This window comes from Eutrigla gurnardus (genome assembly GCF_963514095.1).
Source record: "Eutrigla gurnardus genome assembly, chromosome: 18".
In the NCBI taxonomy this organism is placed as follows: domain Eukaryota; kingdom Metazoa; phylum Chordata; class Actinopteri; order Perciformes; family Triglidae; genus Eutrigla; species Eutrigla gurnardus.
Genome location: NC_139929.1, coordinates 19,013,454 through 19,031,454, shown reverse-complemented (window position 1 = coordinate 19,031,454; position 18,001 = coordinate 19,013,454). Strand labels below are relative to the sequence as shown.

The following is an 18,001-nucleotide window of genomic DNA, read 5'->3' as shown; positions in this document are numbered from 1 at the left end:
CCCTTGCTGACCCCCTTTTCCTGTCCTGCAAAGAAAACACTTATGCTCGTCTAACATACATCATTGTCTTCCTCTGTCTGGCTGTCTCTCAAACTTATAATTGCTGACTACCTGTGTGTGTGTGTGAACTTCTTCTGTTTTTGTTCCTCTAAAATACGTTCATGGGGAGTGTATAAGTTCATGAACTCCCTTTATTATCGTTAAGTTAGTTCATGGAAGGTGTACGTTCCATTCGGCTGAGTTCATGCTCTACACTGAGTGTCTCATGCATTTCCTTTACTAACTGTGACCTTCTCTTGCTCAGCCGCTTTCTGAGGATGTTAGGATAGATTAATATCAAACACATTACATGATTATAAAACATACATGATTAGGAACACCCTACATGATTATGAAAAACATACATGATTATGAAAAACATACATGATTATGAAAAACATACATGATTATGAAAAACATGCATTTATGAGACATACAATTTCCAGGTGTCATCATTCCTTCTAAACATGTTTATATCTACAGGGCTCAGAGGTTAAAAGGCTGGTACAAGCTCTTAAGGGATGCACTGTGCACAATGTATATATGTAACATAGTTAAATAATATATATTACATTTGCAGATGAGTCTAAAAAGCTGGGTGATTAGAAAAAGAAAGGCAGACGGGGACAATGGAGGAGCTGAGGTTAGTAAAGCAAATCAGGGAAGCAAACTTTCAAGCTAATGAGAATTGTATTTTCGATTTGAATGCATAATGCAAGGTGATATTATTTGAACATTACAAATACATGTATATAGGGTAATTTGAAGGAATCAATAAGATGTTCTAGCATTTCTTACTTGTTGTTTAAGTGCTCAAGTTTATAAAATACAGGTAGACCAAGTACGGGAGGAAAGAGAAGTGAGAGAGAAGCAAGGAGAACAAGAGAGAGAGGGTGCAGTGGTAGATCCTGAACAAGGAGAGGAGCAGGGAGAGGAGCAAGGAGAAGAACAAGGAGAGGAGCAAGGAGAGGAGCAGGGAGAGGAGCAAGGAGAGGAGCAGGGAGAGGAGCAAGGAGAAGAACAAGGAGAGGAGCAAGGAGAGGAGCAGGGAGAGGAGCAAGGAGAAGAACAAGGAGAGGAGCAAGGAGAGGAGCAGGGAGAAGAACAAGGAGAGGAGCAAGGAGAGGAGCAGGGAGAGGAGCAAGGAGAAGAACAAGGAGAGGAGCAAGGAGAAGAACGAGAGGAGCAAGGGGCATCCGCAGCACAATCTAAAACCTGCCACAGGCTGTCTGGGTGGGACCCTAACTGGGTTGATATCCCCAGGTTCAAGCCTTGGTTGTACTACATCCATGGTCATGGTGAGTATTTAACATTATAAATTACCTTAGTGAGCAACCATATTCTTTTTGGAAAAAAATGAAATATTTAAAGTCTTGTTACTTGCAGGAATGTTTTGTCGCTTGTGTCGTCAACACAAGAAAGCACCCAAAAGAGGTGTGGCCAAGAGACCATTTATTGAAAATGGGTGTGAACTTTATCGTGTTGACTACCTGGACAAACACCGTTCAACCCAACATCACCAGGACAGTGAGAAATCTCACTCTGCATTGATGCAAGGTAACATTTTGCATATATGGTCTGTAAATAGACCAAAACAGGTAACCAGCATACTTGCATATAAGCTGTATTTTTATCTATTTTTTTTATTTTTATGTTTTGTTTCCATAGGATCAAGCTCAGTTTTGGCTGCCCTCGAACCGATGGTGGTGATGGAGCATGAGGCTGTGATTGGAGGTTTTAAGTGCCTCTATCACCTCACAAAGAGGGAGCAGGCACACCACACAAATTACCCTGCTCTCCTTGAACTCGCAAAGCTACTGGGGTGTGATTACTTCAAAAAGCTAAAGGTAAATGCCATACTTTTAGTATATATTTTTTCTTTTCATTCAACATTAACCATATCTGTTTCATTTTTATCTTCTTAAGATTGGGAAATATGCAAATTATACAAGCCATCGAATCATTGATGAGATGCTAGAAATAATCAACACTGTGGTGGAAGAGCCTATTCTGGAAGAGATCCGAGCATCTGTGGCCATCGGATTGGAGGTGGATGAAACCACAGATGTCGCCATAAATCGTCAACTTGATCTGCATGTTAGGCAAGTTTGTTCGATAAAAGTACAAATTATTTAATTAAATATATGTAAAAGGTGACACGTTTGAATTGATTTTGTCATCTGTCTTTATCAGATACACTGATAAGGAAGGGCAGCTGTTTAGCCAGTTCTTGGACCTGATCAGTATCCCTGATGGCAAAGCTAACAGTTGTTGCAGCCATCAGGGATGTTCTGAGAAAAAAGGACATTCCTACATCAAAATTGTATGGGTTAGGTACAGATGGAGCTGCTGTCATGACTGGTATGCATATTGAGCTGATTCATTAGTATACAATTATCCCAAAAAATTACATTTTACAAAGTTAATGGTTTCGACTTGATGCAGGGAGACAAAATGGAGTGGCCAAGCAGCTTCAGGACAGCTTCCCCTGGCTGGTGTCTGTTGCCTGTGCGGCACATCGGCTTGCCCTGTCCTGTAAGGATGCCTCCTCAAATGTGCCTTACATGGCAACCTTCAGGGACCACCTGCAGCAGCTCCACCTCTATTTTCGCAACAAATAAATTTCTGACAGGAGACCAGGGGCCTCATGTACTAAGAATTGCGTGGATTTCCTACTGAAACATGGCGTACGCTAGAATCCAGAAACTGTCGTACGCACAAAATAAATCAGATGTATCAAAGTGTGCGTACGCATGGATCCAAGCACTTTTCCTTTGTACATCCCAATAAACGTGGAATTAAGCGCACATGTGGAAGTGCTAAACTCCTCCCTGTCCACGCCCCCATTTAAATATGCAAATGAAGTGAACGATGTGGGGTCGGAGCAGCGCACACTCCCTGAATTAAAAAAGAAATGGTCCGACGTGAAGGTGGAGGTGAAGCGGAGGATTTCGGCCCACCGCCGAAGCGTGACCGCAACGGGCGGGGGGACAGGAGGGGAGGAACTGACCCCCTTTGACCAGAGAGTGGCGGCCATTGTGGGTGACACAGCTCTAACCGGAGTTGTGGGGGCCCATGAGGGCGACACCGATCATCCCCAAGGTAAATGTGTTAAACTCAGAAATGTTGTCATTATACTGGTCGTACAATAGGTTGCTCACATTACACATGCTCATGCGTAAAGTTGCCAGGATATAAACACATTGACTCATGTTTAATTACTTAATTTTTTATTATCATTTCTGAATAGACGATGAGCCAGGAGAAGGCACCTCCACCGGCACCGCGCGCCCTGGCGTCTCCACCAGCACCATGCTCCCCGGCATCTCCACCGGCTCCACCAGCACCACGCGCCCCGGCGACTCCACGCCAGCTGCTGAAGTCCGCCCGACTGGCCGTGTCCTCACGCAAGCGGTGCTGGAATGGCAGGAGGAAATTGTTAGAGCGATCCATGGCGTCAATGATCGTCTAGATCAACTGATCAATGTCCTTGGGGGTATTTGCCAGGCAATAAATGCACTTAAAAAGTAAATTGTGTCCTTGCCTCTTTACATTGTTGAAATCAGATGCTGCCGGGCCCGTATCGCTTCCCGGGGTGGGTAGAGGTTGACGGGTCCGGCATCCGGTTCCTCTGGTGGGGGGATGTTTTCTGGCGGTGGTATGCCATGGCGGTGTGCCACGTTGTGCAGGACACCACAGGCCAGCACAATGCGGCACACCTTCTCCGGTGTGTACACACTGCAAAAAAAGCCCTTCTAGAAAGAAGTAAAATATTCTCATATTCAATCAAATTATCTTGTATCAAGCAAATAAATCTGCCAATGGGGTAAGCTTTTTTTGCTTGACAAGCAATTCTTAAAATAAGCCCAAATTTCTTAGCTCCGAAAGACTAAAATGAGACTTTAAACTAGACAGAAAATCTTAAACTAATCCAAATTCTTCTAAACCAAGCAATGAAAAAAACACTAATTCAAGATTAAATTACTCAAAATTAGAATTTAAGTCTCTTTACTAATTTAAAAAATTACACCTTAATCTGGGATTGATAATGAGCATAAAAGTAGTTAAAATAAGACATAATTTCTTAAAACAGCATAACAAATATTAAAGTGATGTCTTAAATCAAGATACCACAACTTTCTCAGTTAATTTTTTTTATTAACTTTGCAATACAATTGCTCAATTCAACATCCAAAAAAAGGGCACTTCTGCCTTCCAGATCCATCATAATCAAACAGATTGAAAACCTCACTATCAAAATAATCATACATCAGTTATAGCATAGCAACTAAAAAATATGTTGCAGCTGGTTTGCAGCATAATCTCCCATGGTTTTCAATCTCACCAACCATGTGTCTAACTGTGAGGAACATTTTTTTTAAACAGAACATCAACTTTCTTTGAAATTCTTACATCAGGCAGAGAGGGGCAGAGTGACAAACAAAGGGACTCACTCACTGAATGACTTCCACTCACTGACCGCTTTTTTGTAGTGGTGGGTCAAATCCTGCTCATGAATTGAATCTTGAAGTACCTCTGTCTGCAGTACTGACAGTAGTGTAGAAATGCACTTTGGGTAGGTCATGTGCAGGGCATAGTAATATGCCATGAGGTAGAGAAGTCCTTCATTAAGTCTATCCATGGTGAAGGTGGTCACTGGTGTGTTTCCAATGGCGATCATGCAGTTGTCCTCGGAAACAAGCAGAACCGGAGAAGACAGGGGTCGCTGCTGCATGAAACCATCAGGATGCTCAGAAGTCTAGATGACACAAATCAATGAAGAAGATTCGAAAAACATTACAAACTTTGACCTGGACTAGAACATTAGTGAACTCATATTTTAAAACACTTAAGAATAATCCCTCAGCATTCAGCACTGCAAATGCTGAATGCACCACAGCTAGTTCCAATAAAGTTAGTACAAACTTCCCCTTTAGACCTTTTGAAATGATAAAAGTTTATCTAAAGGTTACTAAACCTAATATAAAATGTATGCCTGAAAAACTGGAACATATATTATGAAATGTTGCAGTAAGTCTGTAAATCTCACCGCAAGGATATGGAAAAGAGCCTCGCTGCTTGAGCCCAGTTTCTTCGGTGGCATAGTGCTGGATGGAAAGAGCAGTGGCAGGGCTCTGAAGACAGCTGTGATATGCTCCACTGGTTTAATGAAAAAAGCACAAAACAAGGTGTTACCATAAATAACTGTAACATAACATTACATAAATAATTACAAGACATTATTATATAAAATTAACAAGTCAATGTATTGTGACTTCACCTCCATTCAAAGTTTTAGGAGGCTTCATGGCTTTCTTCATCACTCCATAAAACTGGACCTTGGAATAGAAGGTTTTCCATCTGTTCTGCACCTCTGATATGTAATGAGAGTTGGTCGGTTGGAGGATTCGCTGCAGCTCATCCAGCACCTGAAAAATAGTCAAATTCAGAAAAAAGAAAAATTACTGAAAAAAAGTTCTTGTCATACATTCTGATGACTAAAAATCTATAATGTGTATGAACATTATGCTAATTATGTCACGCTAAACTGAGTCCTTAGAAGAGCTGAAAATGTGAACTAAGTGGGAGGACCAACATTACTTACGTGATCCAGTTCTCTGAAGCAAGGGTAAGCCTCTAGAATCTTTGTTGCTCTGTCTTGCTCCTTTAAAACATCAGAGGTGATGAAGCATCTTCGAGACTCAAATTCCAGGTTCAGCAAATGAGTAACAGCAGCTTTGTTTGGCTTTTTTGACTTATACATTTCTTGGAGGGTCTTGTAGTGTCTTGCTTGGATTTTCTGGCTGTCCATGACGTCAACTGAACAAGCTGAAGACATTACAGGGACGTTATGATGGAAAGGGGACATGAGATTTCCAAACTAACAGGTAAAAATAACAAATTATATTTTTTACAATACATACATTCTTCATCACTGCTGTCCCGGTTCTGTGCTGGGGTGCTGCTAGATGACAGATCTACTGGGATGCCCATGGGACTAACAGGTGACCGTTCCAGAATAATGGTGGATGCACTGGAATCTCCATCATAGTCAGTAGTTGAAACGTCTAAACTGACATCTTGTCGTGGTTTCTTCGAAGGAGGACCTTTGGCCCTTCCTTGGACTTCTGACATTTGAGAGTCTCTTCCTGAGCTTTTTGGCAACATGCTCCTGCAAGGCATACATAGCAAACATTCAAAAAAGATGATAGGGGCTCAAGCGTTCTTATTCTGTAATTATAGCTTTTGGCAATGTCTAGCTCCATTTGAACTTTCTGTCTGATTTAGCACTGTATGAATAGAAATTACCTAAATCTCAGTATTAACATAATACCAGCAACAAGCAAAAGTGACAAAAATCTACTCACCCACTCACTGTTTGATGACCTGTCTTTTATCATTGGATAGTACTCCACCAATCGCTTTGCCATAGCATTCACCTCATGTCTGGTGGGGTATCTGGAGTCCTCTGTGGCTCTTGCGATGGAGATCATATTAGTCATAGTGTTTCTTATGAGTCTGCAGAAGAGCTCCTTGGATAAGGTCACATTGTGCTCAGTCCCCAGCCGTTTCTGCTCAAAGAAGGAGCGTCGCACCTGTTCAAGCTCACTGTCTGTGAAGACTATGTATTCTGGGTTGGACATAGTCACAAATTTAGAAGTATTGGCCTCCTCTTTTGAAAGGTCACTGCCTCCAGTGGGGAGTGATTGCTGAATTTCAGGAGCAGTATCCACCTAAAACACATTAACACAAACATTTATTGAGTAATTTTGTCATAGTATGTTCCTACTTGTTAGTTTAATAAACATGCATTATCATTTTGGGAACTTAAAAAAAACTTGAAAAAAAATCACTTTTTTATTTTATATCCACTGTTGAAAGGGATTCAAAGGCAAAGCAGAAATGTCTAAAACGATTGGAAAAGTGTTGTACTGTTAAACAGCAGCTTATACTGTGAAAGACTGACCTTTTCATCTTTATTTACAACAAGCCATATAGCCCGGCGCCTCAAGAAATTTTCAGGACCAGGAAAGAGGTCTTTGATGTCATCTCGGGAAAGCGAGAGGAATAAGTCTTCTCCAATATTAGCAGCTGGAATATAGAAAAGTGACAGTCAGGGCCAAAAAACAGAGGTTATCATTGAATTCCTTCATATTTTAACATATTAGATAAGGATATTTTACCAACACCCCTTGAACAATAAGTATTGTTTGGACATTTTTACTAATTATTGCTACTTTTACTTCAAGAGCAGTCAGTGAATTTGACAGCATTTACAATAATAATAATTAATGAGATATACTGAAACCATGCAAACTACGGAGAGAATAGGGCATTGCTAGATAAAATGCATTCACATTTGATGTCAGTTTTGGAAAGCTTGATATATTGAGGGGGGGGGGGGGGGGGGGACAAGGCATGTGCAAACGACCGGGTGTTGTTGTATTTTCAGCATTTGCAGCCCTTGATATTAAAAGAAAAATACTGGTCCCAAAGCTTAATAAGGCTAAACCTATATCTAGATGGAAATCATAATGCAACACCGGCCTGATTTTTTTTTTATGTAGTTTAGGCTAAACTTTAGCCCATTAGCCACGAATCCACAACTCGTTAAGCTAGGTTAACTAACTACATTAAAAATAACACATAAAAGTACCCCTTGTAGCATACCTCTGATTGTGGCAATTGCAACCTCGTCCAGTTTGTCCATATTTTGATTTTAATATCCACAATCAACGTTTTAGAATAATGAATTTAGCCTGCAGCAGGTGACCTCCGGAGTAGCTGTGCATTTCAAATTGCAACGGACGGGGAGCGAGAGGGGGGAAAAAGCGCAATAGGGTGGATTGTACCATCTTCCAAGAGGGAGCGGGGGTGGACGCTCAGGCTAAATACATGTATTTTGCATTTATACCAACTATATTTATCTAAATAAGTTCATATGACTTTGTAATTATTAAAATCGAGTCACATTTACGGGATAATTGATAAATGGCAAGTCATTTCTGCCGTTATAAGACACGGAATTATGGTACGTACCTTTGATGTATCACCAGGTCATCTTCGGTTCAGAGTTCAAAGGCAAAGGCGGTCGGACTCGGCAGCTAGCTAATGCAGGCTTAAAACGGGAAAATGATTTGGCGCTGTGTTATTTGCTTTCTGTTTGTGGCTCTCACTCTCAAGTCTTTAATGAGTCATATTAACACTGCTCACAGTCGCAGTCCAGATTTTCGCGTTGTTTGTCCTATTGATGGATGCACTAAAGAGTATCGAGTCTACAACTCACTATGGTATCACATTCGAAGAAACCACCGCGAACACCTGGAAAGTGGCAGCAGCAACTTGCGGAGAGAGGGGACAACAGCGACCTCTAGCCGGGAAGGCTCACCAGCAGTGGACCGAAACGTGTGGGCATACATGCCAGCTGATGCGACGGTGGAAAACAGAGAGCATCCAACGGACGAAGCAGTGTTGGAAAACAGGGTGCAAGATGCAGTGACTGTTGTGTCATGTCCTGCTGTTGACTCTTCTGCATGTCAGTCAGAGGTAAGTTTGTTGTTTCGTTCAGTACACAACTACAACCAGCTAAGTCCTATCATCATCCTTATGTCTCACCATTCCAAAATAAATCTCAACTGGATTGTCATAAAATGCTATTTTTTATGACAGCATATCAGTGTGTGGCAACAGTGTGTTTTATTATAATATAATTTTCTCTTTCTTTTCTTTTCTTTTTTTAAGGATGACATGAGGTGTAACACTCTGAGCAGACAAGCTACTGCTATTATGTTGACTGCAAGAGAAAAACACCATCTTTCACAGGTTTGTCTACATACAACATTATTACATTTATTACATCTGTGGCTCTGTTGATTATCTGTATTTCAAGTCCAAGCTTGGAAATTAGATCTAAAGTGGTAATGTTGAGTGCTGTTGTTGTGAACTGTACTATGCATAGGCCAACCTCTCACTCACTGAATGTTGCACATCTGGACTGGTGCCTGCAGTTTAAAATATTGAGTGATGAAAAAAAAATCAAGTCAGTTTACAGTTATCTTATTAGTCTCCCTTAGCTGCAACGTAACTTGTATCTATCCATGAGATTTGATATTTAATAATGCCTTGCTCTCTGCTATCTAGTTATGATAACTTCATATTTTGAATTTACTTTTAATGTCTTATAAATTAATTGAAAAGCATCATTGTGTTGATGTTACTCTTATTAATATTCATATTCTTTCTAAAATTGAGTGTATGCTAATAATTTTAAAACTAGACTGTTTGGATTTAATTTTCTCTTCTTTCTTGCCTGTTTTTCAGAGAGGTGTGAATGATGTCTTGGCATCAATGCAGCAATATCAAGCTCTGTTAGTGACTAATCTGAGGAGTCAGCTACAAACTGTATTCCAGCAACATCATGGAAGTGAACTTGAAAAGGAAGCGATGGCAGTATTTGACCGGATTGAGGATCCATTTTCCTCTGTTGCAACAACATACAGGCAGGACAATGTGATAAAGGAAAATTTCAATTTTGTGGAGTCAGAGGAGGTTACTGTTGGGTATACGGCCTGCTTGCAGAAAAAAGGGACAAAAAGGGTCCTCTCCACAATAACCAAATGTTTTCATTATGTACCTCTGATTAAAAGTTTAGAACAGTTATTGTCCCATCCAAAAGTTTTAGAAATGATAGATCAGCCGCACAATTACAGAAGTGGCTATCTGTATGACATCATAGATGGAGAGCTCATGAAATCACACCCTTTATTTTCAGCCCGGCCCTCTGCTTTACAGATAATCATTTACTCTGATGAAATTGAAATCTGCAACCCACTTGGTTCTCATGCTTCCAAGAATAAGTTACTAATGTTTTACTATACATTAGGAAACATTAATCCAAAATATAGATCAAAACTTGCTGCAATCCGTCTACTTGCTATTGCAAAGAAGAGGGAGTTGTCTGAATGTGGAGTGGATGGAATTTTGGGCAGGTTGTATGAGGACTTGGAAATGCTATATGGTGGTGTTAATATTCAAACTGCGAATGGTGAACGTAAAATATTTGGAGCATTAGTTTCGATATGTGGAGACACCTTAGCACAACATGAGCTTTGTGGATTTAAAGAGGGTGTTGGTTTCGCCTATAGTAAGTGCCGCCAGTGTGAATGTTCGTTTGAGGACATGCAAATGTATTTTGACGAAGACAACTTTGAGCTAAGGACACTAGAAAGACATGTTCGACAGTGTAATGACATTGAGAGGGCAAATACTGAGTATCTTAGAAACAGTTTAAAGACTACATTTGGCATCAACAGAAGGAGCAAGCTGGTAGAATTTCCAGCCTTTAACTTGATCGAACAAACCCCTCAGGATATGATGCATATAATTCTTGAAGGTATTGCTCCATTAGAAATAAAGTCTGTGTTAAAACAATTAGTTCTTTTAGGTCAACTAGACTTGGATGTCGTCAATAGTGCATTAACTGGATTTCCCTACTCTCCACTTGATGTCAGAGACAAACCAAGCCCTATAGCTTACAGCACATTAGCTTCAAGTGATAGTAAATTGAAGCAATCCTCAGGCCAAATGATTGTTTTACTAAAAATATTGCCATTTCTTATTGATTCGGCTAAAGATACTGAATACTACAAAATAATTCTTGAACTCATAGAAATTGTTAAAATTTTGTTTGCTCCTGTCATTGGTCTACAGACAATTAACAAGTTGAAAAGACTAATTGAACAGCATTTAAAACAAGTGTTTTCCCTGATAACAACATTACCCCAAAACAACATTATTTGATTCATGCTCCATCGCAGATAAAACTCCTGGGACCAATGGTCCGTCACATGTGCATGAGATTTGAATCAAAACATTGTTTTTTCAAACAGTGGGCCTCAAAACTAAATTTTCGTAACGTTTGCAAGTCTTTAATAAGGCATAATCAAATGTATGAATGTTGTCAAAATGTAAGTCATTCTGAACACCCAATTTTTTCTAACGAGTGTGCATTGGGACCAACTAAAGAAATACGCAACATGTCGTATTTGAAAGAAAAAAGCAGGGCTTTCCTTGGGAATGATGACATAAACAATGCAGTGTCTGTTAAATGGATTAATCTAAATGGTAATAAATATATACAGGAGAAGAAATTACTTGTAACTGCTGTTAATTCCAATGATTTGCCTGAGTTCGGACTTGTGAGCAATATCTATGTAATTAACTCATCGTTATATTGTTTTGAGTTGCAGCAGCATACTACTGTTGGCTATGATAGAAATTACATGGCATATACAATAGAGATTCCAAACATGGCACAATCAACTGAACTCATAACATCTGATAATCTGGTAGATTTCACTCCATATTACAGTTATACTCACAAGGATGTGACATATGTCCCTACAAAATATGATCTGGGAGATGTGCTTGGGCTACACAGAGCCTTGATTGATAAACTGTAAGAGGCACACTTAATGTGTTTGCCTCTCATAGACAAACTGTGCTTCTTGACCATTGTTTTTGTTTTTGTTGTTTCATGATTCTTTCTTCTTCAAACGAACAATCAATTAGCAGTCAAATGCTGATGCTGCATAAGCATGATCTTTTCTACCTTGTGATGCAGGATGCAATTGAGTCATTTCATTTTGGCCGTTTTAGGTCATTTTGTTTTTTTATGGGCCATGCTGTTTTCATCCAGCATGGTTATTTGTATTATGTTGTAGGTTGTGTGTTGTATAGACCAGTCTGCTGTCATCTTAATATGTTAGATATGAAGCAACAGGTTCTGTCCTGTAATGAAAATGAAAATAATAATAATAGGGCTGGGTATCGTTTAGAATCTCACGATTCGATTCGATTTCGATTCGTTGGGTCACGATTCGATTCGATATCGATTCGATTCGATATTGATTGAAATGCTTCGATATCGATTCAGTATCAAGTAGAAATACAAAAGTAAGAGTACCAGATCATTTTTTCAAATAATTTATTTAGTTTCACATGCCTTATGAACAGCCGTGGTATAACTCATGGCATGACATAACGTAACATTTTGAGTAATAAAACATCAGCTCAGCATCAGCTACTAGTACACATGGTGCGTACAAAAGTATAAAAAAAAATGACAGTGCTGTATTAACACTGAACTAAAGTGCATAACTTAAATTATGTATTTCTTTCCGCTTTGAAAGGGCATTTCTTTCTGAGCTCACATGACATCCTTAAACAATAAGGCATAAGAACCAGGTGCCTTCTGGTTACAAACTAGATGTGTACAAATAAAACATCAGCACAACAATACCAGTTTAAGGTGTGCAAAAGTAAACAAATAGAACATGACAGTGCTGTATTACATGTAATGTAATGTAGGCCTATGTAAACTTAAAGCATCATCAACTTATCATCAACACAAAAGAACCAGGTGCCTTCTGGTTACAAACTAGATGTGTACAAATAAAACATCAGCACAACAATACCAGTTTAAGGTGTGCAAAAGTAAACAAATATAACATGACAGTGCTGTATTACATGTAATGTAATGTAGGCCTATGTAAACTTAAAGCATCATCAATTTATCAACACAAAAGAACCAGGTGCCTTCTGGTTACAAACTAGATGTGCACATGTAGATTTTTGTTTAAGAAAATCAGCTGGTCTACATGTTCTGGATTAAGTGCACTTCGCTTGGCCGTGACAATATCACCAGCTGTGGAAAAGATTCTCTCAGCTGGTACACTAGTTCCTGGGATACATAGGTATCGTTTTGCTTGGCATGACAAAAGGGGGAATTCCCCCTCATGTTCTCTCCACCAGTTGAGTGGATTGGTGGAGAGTGGCAGTGGCTTTACCTCTTTGTACCTCATCTAAAGCTTTGTCACTTGTGTTTCTGGACACTGCTACTGGAGCATATGTGTTCCCCAGGAGATCAGCCAAAGCACAGGAGTCCCTTGCTTTCTTTGATGGTGGTCCAGAGTCATCAGCTGGCTCTGCCTGCTGCTCCAGCACTTCACCTCCCTCACTGTCTGCTGCAGTTATTGGCCCACCCTGTTGTGAAAGTAAATAAATCACATTAAAGAAAAGAAAAGCTTTGTATTTCAATAGTTACACGTTAGTTTCAAATCCATTGTGGGAGTGTATGATAGAAGTAAAATTATATATAAAATAAAATGTACCAGCGTTCAAATAATTCCAGACCTGACTGCATAAGACAACAAAACAAAAATATTCTGTGTGCACAGTTGCACACACAGTCAGTATCTTCATTCAATATAAATTTGTACTTACAGAGCCCTTCTCAGTTGCTAATGCATCAGTGATAGTGGTGAGATTGGCAAAGATTTCCTCACGCTCATCATCATCAGACAGAAAAGGCAGGGCCTTGAAGCGTGGGTCCACAGCTGAAGCTAGGAGGAGTTCGTCCTTCAGGCCCATGTACCTTTTAAATAAATTCAAATGAATTAATTCACATTATAATAAATCTTTTTTCCCCACATAATCATGAAATTCTAATGAAAATTAGTTTGTAGTGTATAGTTACTGTAAAAAAAAAAAAAAAAAACGAATAAAACAGGCCTAACAATGTGATGATAATGTAGAACAAAAAATACCTTTTCTGGAGATCCCGGTGCACCGCAGATTTAATCTCCTTCACCATCCCAGAGTCACTGGGGGTCAGTTGCATTTCCTCCAGAAGTTTTGCCCTAAGGGGTGCGATGACAGAAAGAGTAGGGGTAGCTTCCTGAGACATCACCAAGGTGGCTTTCTTCAGTGGCTTCAGAGCCTGTGCAACGTCCTCTGCTGCTGTCACGTCTGCCTCTGTAAGGGTGCACAGATCCTTTTCCTGTTTTCGTACTTCAGGGGAAAGTAGTGCAGCGGACACAGCTGGCTGCTGCTCCAAAAATCTTTCCAGCATTTCTAATGCGCTGTTCCAACGCGTTGGTACATCAGTCACTAGTTTATGCTGTGGGAGATCCAGCAACTTCTGTTTTCTCTTGAGTGCATGACTGGCTAGCGTGCTTCGGTGGAAAAAAGTGGAGATGCGCCTCACTCTGCCGAGAAGCCGCGAGACGACAGGGATTTTAAGAGCAGCCTGAGAAGCTAAATTGAGTACGTGGGCAAAGCAGCCAACATGCAAACACTCAATGAGACTGACAGCAAGCAGCATGTTTGCAGCATTATCTGTGACGATTGCCGGCACTTTATCCACTAACCCCCATTCGTTCATTGCCTCCTTCAACAGGTTTGCTATATTGCTCCCGCTGTGGCTTTCGTGCAGGGCTCTAGTCTGCAGGACATTTGACACTAGTGCCCACTCATTAGAAATGAAATGAGAGGTAATAGTTACGTAGGAGTCCGTCGCTCTCGACGTCCAACCATCACATGTAAGAGCCACTCTCTCCGTCGATTTCAACAACTCCAAAACCGCGGACTTTTTCTCTTCGTACAGCTTCGGGATGGCGACTTCTGTCATGTGTTTGCGTGTTGGTATGGCATATCGTGGTTCGAGCGTGTGTACCATCTTCTTAAAACCCTCGTTTTCGACGACACTGTACGGCCGCAGGTCCTTGCATATGAAGACAGCCACCGACTCTGTTATCTTCTGTGCCCGGACAGAAGCTGGCGCCAGTTTGCACATAAATGATCGGTCGAGTAGCGCTTGCTTAGAATCCGCGGATTTAGCCACGGGTTGCTGCAGAACGTCTGCATGGTGTCGGCTCAGGTGGTTTCGTAGGTTTGTCGTATTGCTACAATATTTTAGAACTGCCTGGCAAAGTTTACACAACACCTTAGTTTTATCCCTCTCCTGTGTTCCAGGTTTACATGGGAATAAAAAATGAATCCACACGTCAGATTTCAAGTTTGAAGGCGGTGGCTTAACGCTGCTGCTACTCACTCCGGTCGCCATATTGTTATGGTTTGGTCTAGTGCGGCCCCCGTCCGTACAGCGCGAATCACACGAGGGTGTTGGTCACAGCGCCCCCACTGGCCAGGGGCTTGAATCGATTCAGAAAATTGCTGAATCGATATTGAATTGCGGGGAAAAGAATCGCAATGCATTGCTGAATCGATATTTTTACCCACCCCTAAATAATAATAAAAACTTTTGTCCTTGTTTCATGGCATTCCTGAATTGAGATGTTGTGCAAATGGTCTTACTCTTAAAATAAGGCAAATAATCTTGGTGCCCCGCTGGGTTTGATCGTAAAACATTTTTATACTCTTTTTCTGGTTCATTCTAGCTCAAAATTAGCTGGAATATCTTATCAAGAAAAAGTAAGGCATACTTTCTTAAAATTAGATATTTTTTCTAATGCAAAACTTGCTTGACAAGATTGATATTCTTTTTGGACAAAAAATAAGACTAATTTTCTTGATACAAGGCTTTTTTTACTTTCTTGAAATTCCATTTTTGCAGTGCAGCAGCACCCCCCCTGACCTGTCCAGACAGCGCCAGCGCCCCTTCAGCAGGCCGATTGCCCTCTCCACCACTGCCCGAGTTCGGGAATGGAGGTCGTTGTACCTCCTCTCTTGCTCGGTGCCGGGGTTAGTGAGAGGGGTCAACAGCCACGTTCTCAGGGGGTAGCCACTGTCCCCTGGAGTCAAATGGAGGAGAAATACGACATGTGAAATAGATTAGTTTTATATATTTATTTAGTTGTTTTACTTTGTTCATGCACCACTTGATTGAATCACTATTACTTTTTGTCAAAAATATCAAATATGTGCATTTGTTTTTCCCTGGTGAAAATAGAACGGCAGAGCATCTAACAAACCCTTCATCGTCTCCTTGTGTTCAGTATTTGTGTCGATAAACGCGTGCGTAAAGTTGGAAATGTCACACTGCAGTAGCCACGGCGCACTTCTGCAGTCATTAATATAAGTGTGATCAGTCTTGTCAAGGATTGACAGGATATTAATGACTGCAGAAGTGCGCCGTGGCTACTGCAGTGTGACATTTCCAACTTTACGCACGCGTTTATCGACACAAATACTGAACACAAGGAGACAATAAAGGGCTCGTTAGATAGCTCTGCCGCTCTATTTTCACCAGGGAAAAACAAATGCACATATTTGAATGCACGTGCCCAAATGGGCATTGTGCTGGTTTACATTCGGGGCGCAATTAAACGGATACATTTACTCACGAGAAGCCACCCATCGCGCACTGTGCCAGCCTCCAGCCTGTTACCAACCATGCTATTAGTAAGAATGAACGAGTCATGCGTTGAACCAGGCCACCTTGCCACGATGTTGGTGAGCTGCATTTGCGCATCACATATTATTTGAACATTTATTGAATGAAAATGTTTCCTGATGACAAAAACAAATTCATCCTGTGATGGCGCTTTTATAGCAACATGTGTGCAGTCAATAGCTCCGATTACATTAGGGAAACCGGCTCTTGCTGCAAATTGCGCTTTAATGTTGGCCTGTTCAACAGCATTGTATGGGAATTTGATGTACCTGGATGACATTCTGATCCCGTCCCACACAGCTGGCATGGCTCGTCTCAGAGTGGACTGGCACACTCCTGACCGGTCGGCCAGTTCCCTCTGGAAGGCTCCTGTTGCCAGAAACCCCAGAGTGGTCAGCACCTGTGTGGACACGGACAACCCCTGGCTCCTGGCTGTGTTTCTTTCTAGGGCCGGCCGCAGCTCTGCGCACAGCTCCAGTAACACTTGCCTCGGCAACCTAAAACGACTCATGAGCCAGTTGTCGTCATTTGCTAACATATCTTCCCGTTTTATAAACACCCTCTCACGTCTGATGTAACCGTTTGCGATGTCTTCTAACAAGGCCAAGGCTGCCATTGTTAATGCCATTTTTTCATCACTTTGCGCATGCTTTTATATCCATCCATATGATTGCAAACACGTGTGTTAATTGTCCATTAATGTGTCTCTGATGTGCACATTACTCCGAGGACTAATTGTTTTCACATAATTAACAGTTTCCCAGCATCACCTCAGAGTGTCGCCAAAGTAACAATAGCTGTAGAAACGTGCGTACGCCAGCCATGAAGCTGCCGTGGGACACCACACATTTCCACGCTCATTTCACTTTTGATACATCTGAACGTTGGCGTGGAAAATTACGTACGCCACGTTTTTGTGCGTACGCAACATTGATACATGAGGCCCCAGGTGATCCAAGAGTGGACCTCTTTCAGGCAACATATCCTGATAGGAGCATTCCAGGTATGAACATAAATTGTCAGTAGGTTTGACAGGTTTTGTAGCTTAATTAATGCTCATTTTGTTTCAGGGCATGGACCAGCAGCAGATAATGACGCGACTGGCGTCACAGATTGACGAGTGGGGTCAGCTTTATCCTGGACTCAATAAACTGGCTGCCATTGGTCTCACAATTCCAGTCTCAAGTGTCAACTGTGAGCGTGACTTTTCAACACTGAACAGGGTAATACACCAGATTATTATTATTATTAACAATGATTTAGTTATTGCCTAACTTCCACCCACTTATGGTTTACTATTTGTTGTATTGTAGGTGAAGACTGACCTGAGAAACAGGCTACAGGGAGAGCATCTGGCGACTTGTTTGAGAGTCAGCATCAATGGCCCCCCACCACCAAATTCCCCTACAGAAGAGCCCTGGAGCTCTTCTTTAAAAAGCCCAGGAGAATTAAATGCTCCCAGGCTGGATGTAGCCTTTGTGGATGAGCAAAAACTTCACAGTTCTCCATCTGTTGTCTTCTTTGTCCTCATCCTCCTGTCGCTCTCTTGTCCTCTTCCCCTGACTCTCACTGTCTCACAAAGGAGCTGAGCTCACCTGAGGTCTATTTGTAGTGCTAAGGCTCACACTGATTGGTATTCAATTAGCTTTATTTTTTATTTTTCATGTGTGTGAGTCTGTGTTCTTTTCAAATTTTAGTTAGGTTTATAATTTAAAAAGATGTGTTTTGCCCATTGTTGCAGGAGATTTCATTTTTGAACAAAGTGTC

The 18,001-nt window shown here is 41.0% G+C and overlaps 3 long non-coding RNA genes across 3 annotated transcripts in view; 2 read left to right on the top strand and 1 right to left on the bottom strand.

Moving 5' to 3' along the window:
• LOC311028993 overlaps positions 1–18,001 on the top strand; it is a 230,020-nt gene that overhangs the window by 111,438 nt on the left and 100,581 nt on the right. The gene's annotated exons all lie outside the window — the stretch shown is intronic.
• Positions 1,431–2,130, top strand: LOC311028831. The gene is made up of 3 exons (XR_014598800.1): positions 1,431–1,596; positions 1,708–1,886; positions 1,966–2,130. It is a non-coding gene; the product is annotated as an uncharacterized lncRNA (long non-coding RNA).
• LOC311028656 lies at positions 4,543–5,463 on the bottom strand. Its single transcript, XR_014598756.1, has 3 exons — positions 5,321–5,463; positions 5,090–5,199; positions 4,543–4,798 (listed from the first exon to the last, which is right to left on the bottom strand). It is a non-coding gene; the product is annotated as an uncharacterized lncRNA (long non-coding RNA).